Below are 11,251 nucleotides of genomic sequence, written 5' to 3'. Positions count from 1 at the left end.
GACAGGGGAAAGATGGGGTAGGGAGGAGGGAAAGCCCGCTCACCTTGACTGTTCACCCGCGCACGTCCTTTCGACACTCCCGAATCACAGATGGGAAAATAAGCTAAGGTCTCTCCTATTCCATCCTTTTGAGGGAACTAAAGGAATTTCCAATCCTCCCCACCCCCAGGGACAGGCTAGAAACATTTGTAAGTATTGACGATGTAACCGAGGAGCACCGGTTAGGTATCTGTGCTTCCCCTAGGGACTCCTTGTGAGGTCTTTGCTGGTTGTTGAGAACTGATTTGTTTGCTTCATTTCCCGTCCTTGAATTTTTCACCCTGAATTAAGGGTGAACCAGCAACTAGTGAGTATTCCCTGTGAACCGAAATGCTAGTATGGACCACCGACCGACACAGCATTTATGAAGCTTTTAGAGCATCCCCAACGATAGTTTGTATCAGGCTCTATGTGCACCAACACAGGATTTATGCTACACTTGCTGTCTGCCTCCCCTACCGTGCAGTGTCTGGGCACTCTACTCTGTCCTTAGGCTGGTGAAGGGCGTATTTTTCCAAAGGAGCATCTGTTGTGCACGTACTGCATGGTTATCTCTGAAGTGTAAGGGAGAAGAAAGCCCAGGTAAAGCTGAGACCCTACCTTGACCTAAGGAGGTAAGGAAAACAGGTTCTAATTAGAATAGTACCTGCGTATCTGGAGCTGGGCAAGCCCTGCCCACTCACAGGGCTTTAGTGTACCTTTCTGTTAAAAGAATGGGATTAGTAGTTCTTTACTTGGAAATACCTGTGATAATTGAAGAGAAATATGTAAGTCCCTCCTCTTTATTTTATTTTTTTTCCTGAGCTATTATAGGAAAGGCAGCTGCAGGTATTATGCTGACCTGAGCTGTCAAAGTCTCTCCAGGTTGTTCCCGAATGCAGTTGTAAAGTCCCCCCTCTTTAAAAAAAACATTAATGTGAAGTTAAATGGAGTTTTAACTCATTCATTAATATTCATGTATTACAAATGAAAACTATTTCCTGCACAGGTAGCTTAGCTGGTTAGAGCATCGTCTGGATGCCCCAACGTTGCAGGTTCGATCCCTGGTTAGGGTACATATAAGATGCAGCCAATGAATGAGTAAATCTATATTTCTCTCTCTCACTCTAAAATCAATAAGAAGAAAAATACTGAACCAGTAAGAATATATACAATGAATAAATTACATACACCAGATACATGAATGCTAATTTCTTTTCCTCTTTTTATTTATTTTGTTCTTTTTGGTAGTTCCTTTTCTTAACAGCAGAATACAGCATACATTTTATGCATTAGACTTCATTCTCATTTTTTTCTGTTTTCAAACATACTCAAGTAGAGTCAACAATGACCCACAGCCCATGCCAGAAATATTCCCTTAATTGCAAAATGACGTTTAAAACCGAAAGATCCTCACTATGCATCACACTGAGCTTCGCAGACTTGTTTCCATCTAGTCTTTTGATGTATGTGATAAAGAACTAGTATCTAGATTCTAGGATGTATAAAGGATATCTACCAATCAATAAGAAAAGGACAAACAATACACCAGAAAATGGACAGTGGACATGAATAGGTAACTCATGAATAGGTAATAGCAGAAGTTCCCTGAAGTGGCCAGGAAGAATAACCTATGAAAAGATAAACCAATCTCTTTCATTATCCAGGAAATGCAAAATTAAAATAATTGATACATTTCACATCTACTGGGTGTGGTGCTTCATATTTTAATCACTGGAGCTTAGGAGACAAGTGGGCACTTAATAAATATCTGCCAAGTAATGCAATATAGCCTTTGTAGTCATTTTGCATTATGGTTTCTGGAGCATTGTAAATGGTCCTCCCAAAATTAAAAAGATGCAAATCAATACAATAAGATCACCTTTTCACTTATTAGATTGGCAAAAATTGTCAAGTCTCATAATATTGTATCTATTTATCTATACTTCTATGTATATATTCTCTAAACTATTTGATAGTAGTTGCAGTCATGATGCCCTTTCAACAAAATAGTTAAGTATGAATTTCCTAAGAACAAGGACATTTTCTTATATTCCTACCAGCAGTGTATGAGGGTTCCAATAACTCCACATTGTTATCTCCACTTGTTATCTGACTTGATTCTAGCCATCTTAGTGGGTGTGCCAATAACATTTTTCTTTTTTTTGATATTTAGATATTTATTTGAGTCTTCTTTAACTCTTCTCATCCATATAATTTTAATATATAGATCTTGCACATATTTTGTTAAATTTATTTTTAAGCATTTCTCATTTATGAATGCTATGGTTAATGGTATTTTTAATTACAATCTCCAGATGTTCATTGATAGTATGTACAAGTAAAATTAATTTTTATATCTTGGTCTTACAGCTGGTAAGCGTTTATTTATTTTATTTAATTATATTTCAAGTACAGGTTTCTGTCTTTTACTCCCATCCCAGCCCACCCACCGTGCTCCCCACCTCCCTCCCATTCCCACCCCCCTTAGTTGTTGTCCATGCGTCCTTTATACTAGTTCCTGTAAATCCTTCCCCTTTTCCCCTGAAATTACATTTTTCTATAGGAAAAGAAAATCCTGGGTCAAGAGCTGCATTCTGTTATCAGGTCTTTTCAGTCTCCTTCAATCTGAGCAATGCTGCAGTCCTCCCTTAACTATCCTAATCTTGATGTTTTCTTTTTTAAAAAAGATTTTATTTCTTTTTAGAGAGAGGGGAAGGGAGGGAGAAAGAGAGGGAGAAAAACATCAATGTGTGGTTGCCTCTCACATGCCCCCTACCAGGGACCTGGCCTGCAACCCAGGCATGTGCTGTGACTGGGAATTGAACCAGCAATCTTTGGTTTGCAGGCTGGCACTCAATCCAGAGTCACACCAGCAAGGGCACTATTTCCCTTTGTAATTAATAAATATCTTGTAGGGACATAATTTGAGACTATGTAACTCTTCCATTTTCTTCAAACTTCCATTCACTAGTTTAGCATCCATTGGTGATTCTTGCCTGAAGCAATTACTAATATTATGGTGGCCAAATGATTTTCTTTTACATGTACAGCTGGGATTTTACTCTAAGGAACAGCTTTCCCTTCTTCCCCACATATTTATTTATACATTTGTTTATTTGTATCAATATGAGACCCATAGAATCCTCTTTTAATTTACAGGCTAAAGTCAGTTTCTGTATTTATTTATAAAAGTAGATAAATTGGGGTATAATTTACATACCATAAAATTTACCTGTGGTAGTTGTACAATTCAATGGTAGTTAGTATATTTTACAGATTTTTGTAAAAATCACCATAGTTTAATTTTAGGACATTTTGATCATTCCAAAAAGAAACTTTGTGCTCATTAGCAGTTACTTCCCATCCACCCCTCACAGTCTGAGGCAATCACTAATCTCTTTCTGTCTCCGTAGATCGATTTGCTTATTCTGGACATTTCATATAAATGAAATCATACAATGTGTCGTTTTTTTGTGTTGTGTTTTGTTTCTTTTACTGAGTATCACTAAACCAGTATAATAGGAAATGTTAAAGGGTCTTCTTTAAGAAGAAGAAGATAAAAAATATAAACAATAAAATGGGAATATATATCTATCAACAATTGATTCTAAAAAACAAAATAAACAAGAAGAACAGAAACAGAATTATAGATACAGAGAAAGTTTTGATGGTTGCTAGATGGAAGGGAGTTGGACAGATGGGCGAAAGAGGTGAAAGGATTAAGAAGTACAAATTGGGCCCTGGCTGGTGTAGCTCAGTGGATTGAGCGCAGGCCTGCGAACCAGAGTATCACAGCTCGATTCCCAGTCAGGGCACATGCCTGGGTTGCAGGCCAGTTTCCAGCGGGGGACTCACAAGAGGCAACCATACATTGATATTTCTCTCCTTCCCTTCTCCTCTAAATATAAATAAAATATTAAAAAAGAAGTACAAATTGGTAGTTACAGAATAGGCATGGGGATGTAAAGTACAGTATAGGAAAGATAATAATCAAAGAACTTGTATGCATGACCCATAAACATGAATAATCGTGTGGGGATTGCCTAAGGGAGTGCGGGGGCTGAGTAGAAGGCAAAGACAGAAAAACTGGGACAACTGTAATAGCATAAACAATAAAAAATATATATAAGAAAAATTGAACAGTAAAATAAAAAACACAAAGAAGAAAAGCTGCTATTCACACGAGAAACCAAAGTCTTTCTTGCTACCATTCAATAGTCCATGTTGGTTTTAATTTACTTATTTTAGACAGAGGGGAAGGGAGAGAGAAAGAGAGGGAGAGAAACATCAATGTGTGGTTGCTTCTCACGTGCCCCTCACCGGGGACCTGGTGCGCAACCCAGGCATGTGCCCTGACTTGGAACCAAACCGGCGACCCTTTGGTTCTCAGGCCAGCGCTCAATCCACCGAGTCACACCAGCCAGGCCATGTCGGTTTTAAGATCGAGGGATTTAACTTCACAAAGACTGGCTTTTGCTGAGTGATTAAATTTTACCAACACTGTTGGAGCCTCTGCCAGTGGTTACACCCTGATGCTGCCATCAGAGCCGCCCATTTCACAGAGGTAGCAACTGAGGTCACAAGTAATAAGCCATGTGGGGGGCACCTATGGAGAGATATCTGTGATTCAAACCCTGTCTGTCTGGGCTACAGGAGATTCTAGAGAGTTAGCATTTTTTTGTTTCTTTTTAAAAAATCTTCTTCACCTGAGCATATGGCTTTTTGTTTATTTGCTTATTTGTTTAGATTTTATTAATTAATTTATTTTTAGAGCGAGAGCAATGGAGGGAGAAAGAGGGCAAAAAGCATCGATGTATGAGAGAAACACCAATTGGCTGCCCCTTGTACTCCCCCAACCAGGGATCTAGTCAACCTTAGGCATGCATTCTGACCAGGAATCCAACCAGGAACCACTGTTTGCAGGACAACACCCAACCCACTGAACCACACCAGTCAGGGCATGAGGGTATGTTTTTATTGATTTTAGAGAGAGAGGAACGGAGAGAGAGAGAGAGAAAGGGAGAGAAACATCATGGATTGGTTGCCTCCCATACATGTGCCAACTGGGAATTGAACCCACAACTTAGGTATATGCCTTCACCAGGCATCAAACCTGCAACCTTTTGCTGTGTAAGACAACGCTCCAAACAACTCAGGCACCTGACCAGTGAAGTATTTGTTTCTTTGTGGGATCCCAGGCTTCCCAGAAAATCTGCTCAAAGCCGTCTCCTTAGGAACACACTGGGAAAGAGAAAAGCAGCCTCCACATCCAGGAGCTGGCCTTGCACTCACAGCCAGGCTTTGGTATCCTCCTGGTGAACGTGAACAATTTCATAGACCATCAGCTTCGGACAAGGCCACTCTGCGACTGGGATATATTGAGACAAAATCAGGACTACTCTATAATCACATCTGAATACAGACAGAACATGAACATTGTCCAAGCTACACAAATGACCCTCTGACCCTCCTACATAGAATAATCTGTAATAGTCCAGAAGAATAAACTTCCCTCTTTAGAAAGATCCTCCCTCGATGTTACAAACTGATGCTTGATGAATACACAACTACACAACGACTTTGGAGCAGAGCTGCAGTGAGAAGCTGACAGCCGGGCAGATAGATCCCTCAGAGGAACGGAGTAGAAGAGCCTAGAGCGCTGACATTCCTGGGAGGGCCATCAGCCTTGAATGGACATCTAAGATGAGAAGGAGCTTTTTATTACCTCCTGGGCAGCCTTTGTGCTATTAGGTGCACTGCGTACTTGGAAGTCTCCCCAGAGACCTCCTGGGGCCTTTTGTCATACTGCCCTAAATTCCACCATTAGATTAATTCTACCACTTCCAGTGAGGCGTTGCCTTCTTTCACAAAGATATTTAACCATTTCTGGGAGACATTGACATTTTACTATATTACCTTTTAATCTGTCACAGGAGATCAAATTTCTGGTGGCTGAGAGAGATGAGGTAACTTTACTGCATAAACTTGAGGACCTCCAAATGGTGGGCAGAGAGGGACAAAAGCTGCCAGTGATTTCATTTAAGGATACAGTGGTGGTCTACTGTAGTAGGCAGGTGTTCCTTTTTCATCTAAGTACCCCTTCCATCTTCTATTAAACACTACCTTCCATTTTCTTTTGGCGACATACCACGCCCCATCCCAGGGCATGTAGTTCTTACAGGGCTAAGTCCTTCCGGCTCTTCCAAAACTCTAGGAGTGGACCTGTGACTAACACAGTCCACCAGAGCGATCTGTCATCCTGAGTACAGAGTCAGGAGAGCCAAACCCAGCCACATGACCTAAAGCTGGGACTACAGGGAAAGAGCTATTTCTATACCTTGGGGCTCCTAGCTGTCAGGTGGAGGTAAGGTGGCCACTACATGAGGAGGGCCCGCCACTACATGAGGAGGGCCCACTGAAGGTGAAGCTGCCAATCAAATAGCCGAGCCCACTTCCAGTGAGAAGTAGGGTCCTTAGATGTGGGGTGCATGCCCCATGCTCTCTCTCCCTTCAGTTACCTATGTCTCTTTTCCTTCAGTTGGTTGGAATTGTACTTCTGTCACTTATAACCCACAGATCTCTGAAGATTACATCTACTTTCCCACCTTTTCATTCCCTGGTGGAGTTATTTGCTCATTTTTAAGGTTGGATCTCTGAGGTCAGAACGATGCCACAGCCAGGAGTCTGGGACCCCTCAGGTCTTCAGTCTAGTCCTTTGGCCCCTACAAGTTCTTCAGGCAAGCCTGGATCACAAGTGTTTTCCTCCTTAGCCAAGAAACTCAGGCATCTGGGCTCTTGGCCAACTCTCCCTTTCAACCTGCTAGGTAACTTCCTATGTTACGGAAGGGAGTGACTTTCCCCTTCTTGTCTGCTGTGCTTTGTCTCCAGAAGCAGGGCCTGGCCTGGGAGAGCTTTAGCTTCCAGCTCTAGTACTTTTGGAGACCATCTGTTCTTCTGTCAAAGGTGGCTGCAAAGTCAGCAATTTCTAGCTCCAAAGTGCCTATTGTGCAGATGGAGAAACCAAGGCCCTTAGAAATGACTGCCCCCATGGCACCACACAGTTACCTGTAAGAATTCACCTTTTCTTTTTTTTTTAATATTTTATTTATTTATCTTCGGAAGGAGAGAGGGAGAGAAACATCAATGTATGGTTGCCTTTCATAGGTCCCCTGCTGGGAACTGGCCTGCAGGGAACTGGTCTGCAACCCAGGCATGTGCCCTGACTGGGAATCGAACCGCGATTGTCTGGTTCGCAGGCCCGTGCTCAATCCACTGAGCTACACCAGCCAGGCAGAATTCACCTTTTCTTATGCTCTTCCTCCTTTGTCCTCCAGGTCCCAGGGTCCCAGGGATGGGAACATGGAGTGCCAAAGACAGTAGGCCAGGCATATCCTCACTGGCCAGAGATCTGACTCACTGATTCATCATCCAGGAAGCTTTGCTGAATGTCTTAGCCAAGGATAGAGCAGCTGGGTCCTGCTAGGCCAGCACCCAGCAGTCCCAAGTATCCTTTCCCAAACGTCTTCCACTAAATATCTGTAAAGCAAATACACCTAATGACTGACAGCTGTATTTTTTGAGTGCTTACTCTATACCAAGCTATTTAAAGAGCTTCATGTCCGCTATCTCATTTACTCTTCCCCACACCACTGTCAGGCAGGAACCATAACTGTCTGCATATTATTAATAAGGAAACTGAGGAGGCTCAGCAGTTCAAACAATCCACCCAAGAATAAAGCCTTTCCCATAGGTGTCACCAGCCTAGCGTCTAGGATGGCAATGGGGATATTTCAGCAGCTATATATCCTGAATAAACCTACCCAAACTACCACTGGGGATGGGGATGTGACTGTGTCTTGGATCTGAATTAAAGGTACAGAACAAAGGCTGGGAACCAATGGGAGGGCCCTCACCCCAAAGGGATCATTCCACATCCTCAGAATGGGGATGTGTTACAGCTCCCCATTCCACATCCTGTGCAAAGCACAGTCCCCTGCCTGCAGGAGCAGGGCAGAGCTCAGAATGGCCTGGATTCAGCTCTGTCTCCCAGTCCCAGCCCCTGAGAGACACTGAAGTAAGTCTCCCTGCCCCCACGGTGACTTCAGCTGTACTATGAGCTGGTAGACTCAGTTAAAGGATAATTTCCAAAATAATAACATCGCTACATACAAATATAGAACGAATATGTGTCAAAGACCTTACTTAGGCCTTTTATCATTGAAAGAACTGGCAAGATATTACTAATTCTCAGAGGAGAATCTGCAGAACAGATATATATATATAGGCTACCATGATACTGAATGAATTTGCCAATAGATGACTAGAATATTGCAAGTTAACTCTTGTGTTGTACAGGCCCAGAGACAAAGATGTGGTCTGCTTATAGAATCAGATAAGCTGGAAAGACACCAACGTTCCATTGAAAGGACACCTGGGGCTAGTTTTGCCCATTAAAAAGCCTTTCAGAGTCTTTCCTGACAATGCCTAGGGCTGAACCAGACAATGATTGAGACTTTTCCGGCTCAGAGGCACCCTGGGCTAAGGCGTGCCTACCCATTAGGGGATGTCCACTTTCAGACTCATCTCCTGCCCTTTTTTGCCTTTAAAGATCTCAATGCTGAATGATGCCACTAGCTCGCTCACATAGTGCTTTTGTGAACTTCAGAAAAAGAGGCCCCTTCCTCTTGATGAATGCAGCCCTAAAATGCAAGAGAAGCTGGGGCTGCATTTCTGCCCCCACTTTTCTCCTTGGCAAGGCATCCTTTGTCAGGGCACAGTCTGTGCAGTTGTCACAGTGGCCTGATGCTGCCTGACATTCACAGTCAGTAGTGGTGGCCCCCAGGAACATCTAAAAGAAAGTCATTGGCTTGGGGTTGAGGCGAAGGCACAGAAGGGTCCTGACACTACACTTGAGGGGCTTTTGGGTGGTGAAGCTGGGCAGGCTGGGGTACTGAGATGGGAAGGAGAGACCCCTCTGCTTTCCCCAAGTCTGTTTTATATCTGGGTCAGACTTGGAATTCAGGAGCAGCAGTCATCCTTTGTTCAGTCAGAGCAAGGAGGAGAGTTGGGTTCCTTGTGCCTCCCCTGCCATGCCTGAGTGGGTTGGTGGGGGACTGGGACTAATGATGGATGTGCCCCCTCCAAGCCCAGGGTCGTGTCCTTACCAGGTCTGGCCTTCTTGCTGCTGATGGGTCAGTGGGCATGGCTCCCCCAGCCCATTTCTAAGCCTTGCTCCTGCGGGCAGGTTGTGAGGACTCAGAGGTGGCAGAGGAGCAAGAGGGAGGAGGTGGCAGAGGAGTGCATTCTTGGGGAGGAAGGACCTGCCTGCTCACTACTTGTGAGCTACTCTTTTAGCATAAATGCTCCCCCGGGTCTGGGCCACAGACAGGTGAGCTATTTGGCAGCAAGGAATACTGAGGCCTCGAAAGGGTAGTTGGCTTACCCTAGGCCCCTGTGGTCCATGGAACCTTAAATATCTTCTTAAGTGTAGGCTGCCTGCTCTCGAGATAGAGAGATGACTCCCCATGCCACCAACACTCCTTCATTGCTGGGCCCCTTCCAGGCCTGGGCACTCAGTCTCTTACAAGTGATGAAAGAACCACAGGCAGCTTCCTGACCAAACAAACTGCTGTGCCACATCCAGGCTTTTGCCTTTTGAGTTTTCTTTGCCTTCACTTCCTTCTCCCTACTCCCATCCCTGCATGTCCAGGTTCCCTACCTTATTGCTGTGGGCTCCTTTCCCTGCCTCTACTTATCTCCCCACCCTCTCCACCCCCAAAGCCTTACCTGAGGCTCTTCTCCCTGCTCTGAGCAGTTTTCTGGCATTTCTCCTTCATATAATGATGGCTTATAAGCATTGCTCATCTTTCTTGGAGTCTGGAGTCTGGCCACATTATCTTTGGGTTGCCACAGAGTCCAGCACAGTACTCGAGTTGGGAGCATGGGGCTGAATGAAGGGAGGGGAGTTTTACAAGCTCCGGCCTTATCCCAAGTAACAAAGTTTGAGAAAATCAAAGGGGTCTTGACTTCTGCTCCCCTGGCTCTGTTGAAACCTGGATTCTTAGAGGAAGTGAATTCCTTGCATGTCTTTACAGTTCCATCTAGGTGTAGGTGGAATTGAAGCTGCATACCCACCCCTTCACACTGCCACACATGCATGCACAGATGCCATATGTGGACTTCCAAAGAGACATATGCACAAACTCCAAGATCCAGGCCCACAGATAGGCACATCTGAACACATGAGCACACCTATAGATGGGCCTCTGGGGATATGCCCTGACCCAGAACCATGGCCACACCCGAAACCATGCACACACACATACATGAGAACCCAGAGTTATGTATACATAGATAATGAGGTCCAGGCCCATGTGTACAACTGCACCTGTCCACACATACATGTACATTCATACAGGACCCATGTGCACAAACACCCAGACCCAGGCCCCAGGCCCATTGACAAATTTGCCCTTGTGCATACACACACACATTTACCAGCACCTAGGGGCCCAGGCCTGAGCACGTGGACACACCCGCACTCATGCACATACACATTCATGGCTGCCTGGAGGTGCCTGTACGCAAACACCGTGGTCACAAGCAACCAGGCTACTGGATGCTTGTGCATTCATGCACACACATGTATGTATTCATGAACACCCCTGCCAGGAGACATTAGTACAGATATCCAAGTCTGGGCCCCTGGAAATACCTGGACCCATGCCACACACATGCCCAGGGGCAGGCTCTCAGGAGTACACATGTACCAATACCCATGCCCAGCCCCACGTGTGCACCTGTACATTCACACTTGCACATGCATGGTCAGCCAGGATATATAGGCACAGACACTAGACACACAAGCCCAGGCTAATGTGTACCCCTTGCTCTTGTGCACTAGCATACAACATACATGTACACCTTGGGGCACTCATGTATACACACAGACACAAACACTCAGGCTTGCACCCCCTGGCCATAAGTGTTTGAACATGGAATCTCATTCATAAGCACATTCTCATGCATATGCACAATTACTTTTCACAAAACTCTTGTTAGGGTATAGGCTGCTATGTACCTGCTGGGTTCATCTCCATAAGAATGACATTACATCCAGACCAGCAAAGCCTGAATGCACATATGCATACCACATATGCATGCCTGTATGAGTGAATGCATCATAAATGTGCACATACAAGCATAAGGACATCATGCACACACTTTTACA

General features: G+C 44.3%; 1 protein-coding gene and 1 pseudogene across 1 annotated transcript in view; one reads left to right on the top strand and one right to left on the bottom strand.

The window, feature by feature from the left end:
* LOC119060028 (zinc finger protein 182) overlaps positions 1-11,251 on the top strand; it is a 104,618-nt gene that overhangs the window by 2,504 nt on the left and 90,863 nt on the right. The gene's annotated exons all lie outside the window — the stretch shown is intronic.
* Positions 845-951, bottom strand: LOC119060434 (uncharacterized; annotated as a pseudogene).

This window comes from Artibeus jamaicensis, unplaced genomic scaffold (assembly GCF_021234435.1).
Source record: "Artibeus jamaicensis isolate MK-2021 breed Jamaican fruit bat unplaced genomic scaffold, CSHL_Jam_final contig_60, whole genome shotgun sequence".
Classification (NCBI taxonomy): domain Eukaryota; kingdom Metazoa; phylum Chordata; class Mammalia; order Chiroptera; family Phyllostomidae; genus Artibeus; species Artibeus jamaicensis.
Note: the sequence above shows the minus strand (reverse complement) of the source record. Positions and strands in the feature narration are given on the sequence as shown.